Source organism: Arachis stenosperma, chromosome 10, assembly GCF_014773155.1.
Source record: "Arachis stenosperma cultivar V10309 chromosome 10, arast.V10309.gnm1.PFL2, whole genome shotgun sequence".
Taxonomy (NCBI): domain Eukaryota; kingdom Viridiplantae; phylum Streptophyta; class Magnoliopsida; order Fabales; family Fabaceae; genus Arachis; species Arachis stenosperma.
Window position 1 is genome coordinate 114,692,821 of NC_080386.1, and position 2,234 is coordinate 114,695,054.

General features: G+C 36.8%; 1 non-coding gene across 1 annotated transcript; it reads right to left on the reverse strand.

Moving 5' to 3' along the window:
* Nucleotides 1–1,262: 1,262 nt before the first annotated feature.
* LOC130958988 (small nucleolar RNA R71) lies at nucleotides 1,263–1,370 on the reverse strand. Its single transcript, XR_009078086.1, has one exon. It is a non-coding gene; the product is annotated as a small nucleolar RNA R71 (small nucleolar RNA).
* Between the last annotated feature and the right edge of the window lie 864 nt (nucleotides 1,371–2,234).

Sequence of the window (2,234 nt, forward strand, 5' to 3'; positions counted from 1 at the left end):
CTGTTTTCAAAATCAATTTTTTTCAAGTTTTCAAAGTTTTTCAAAATCAAATCTTTTTCAAATCATATCTTTTCAATCAAATGTTTTCAAAATCAATTTCTTTCCTTTTTCAAAGATACTTACTAACAATTAATGATTTGATTGAATATTTTTTGCCTTTTCTGAAGGTTTTATGTTTAAATCATATCTTTTCTTGTTAGGCAAGTCATTAATTTTTAAAAATCATATCTTTGCAAATTGTTTTCAAATCATATCTTTTCAAATTGTTTTCAAATCATATCTTTTAAAATTGTTTTCAAATCATATCTTCTCAATCACATCTTTTTAAAACCATAACTTTTCAATTAAATCTTTTTTTAACCACATCTTTTTCAAATTAGTTTTCAATCAAATCTTTTTAATTTCTAATTTCAAAATCTTTTTCAAAAATCACTTGATTTCTTTTTCACTTTTAATTTTCGAAAATTATCAATCAAATTTTCAAAATGTTTCCAAAATCTTTTAATTGAATTTTCGAAAATTCTCTTCCCTCCTTCCCACATCCTTCTATTTATGGAGTACCACTCCTTCTGAATGCACAATTCGAACCTTATCTAACTAAAGTTCGAATTCTTCTTCTCCTTCTTCTTTCTTCTATTTTTCTTTTCCTCTGACATTTCAAGGAATCTCTATACTGTGACATAGAGGATTCCACACTTTCTTTTTCCCTCCTCTTTCATATGAGCAGGAGCAGAGACAAAGGCATTCTTGTTGAGGCTGATCCTGAACCTGAAAGGACCTTGAAGAGAAAGCTAAGAGAAGCCAAAACACAACTCTCTTTAGAGCACCTGACCGAATTCTTCAAGGAAGAAGAACAAATGGCAGCCGAAAACAACAACAATGCCAACAATGCAAGGAAGGTGCTTGGTGACTTTACTGCACCTACTCCTGATTTCTATGGGAGAAGCATCTCTATCCCTGCCATTGGAGCAAACAACTTTGAGCTTAAGCCTCAATTAGTTTCTCTAATGCAACAGAATTGCAAGTTCCATGGACTTCCAATGGAAGATCCTCATCAGTTCTTAGCTGAATTCTTGCAAATCTGTGACACAGTCAAGACTAATGGGGTTAACCCTGAGGTCTATAGACTGATGCTATTCCCTTTTGCTGTGAGAGACAGAGCTAGAATATGGTTGGACTCCCAACCTAAAGAAAGCCTGGACTCTTGGGAAAAGCTAGTCAATGCCTTCTTGGCAAAGTTCTTTCCACCACAAAGATGGAGCAAGCTTAGAGTGGAAGTCCAAACCTTCAGACAGAAGGATGGAGAATCCCTCTATGAAGCTTGGGAAAGATACAAACAATTAATCAGAAGATGTCCTTCAGACATGCTTTCTGAATGGAGCATCATAGGTATTTTCTATGATGGTCTCTCTGAACTATCCAAGATGTCTTTGGATAGTTCTGTTGGAGGATCTCTTCATCTGAAGAAGACGCCTACTGAAGCTCAAGAACTGATTGAAATGGTTGCAAATAACCAATTCATGTACACTTCTGAAAGGAATCCTGTGAACAATGGGACTAGTCAGAAGAAAGGAGTTCTTGAAATTGACACTCTGAATGCCATTTTGGCTCAGAACAAGATATTGACTCAACAAGTCAATTTGATTTCTCAAAGTCTGTCTGGAATGCAAAATGCACCAAACAGTACTAAGGAAGCTTCATCTGAGGAAGAAGCTTATGATCCTGAGAACCCTTCAATGGAAGAAGTAAATTACCTGGGAGAACCCTATGGTAACACCTATAATTCTTCATGGAGAAATCACCCAAATCTCTCATGGAAGAATCAAGAGAGACCTCAACAAGGTTTCAATAATAATGGTGGAAGAAACAGGTTTAACAATGGTAAACCTTTTCCATCATCTTCTCAGCAACAGACAGAGAGCTCTAAGCAGAATACCTCTGACTTAGCAACCATGGTCTCTGATCTAATCAAAACCACTCAAAGTTTCATGACTGAAACTAGATCCTCCATTAGGAATTTGGAAGGACAAGTGGGTCAGCTGAGCAAGAAAATTACTGAACTTCCCCCAAGCACTCTCCCAAGTAACACTGAAGAAAATCCAAAAGGAGAGTGCAAAGCCATAAATATGGCCGAATTCTGGGAGGAAGAAGAGGCAGTGAACGCCACTGAGGAAGGCCTCACTGGACGTCCACTGGTCTCCAATGAGTTCCCCAATGAGGAACCTTGGGAATCT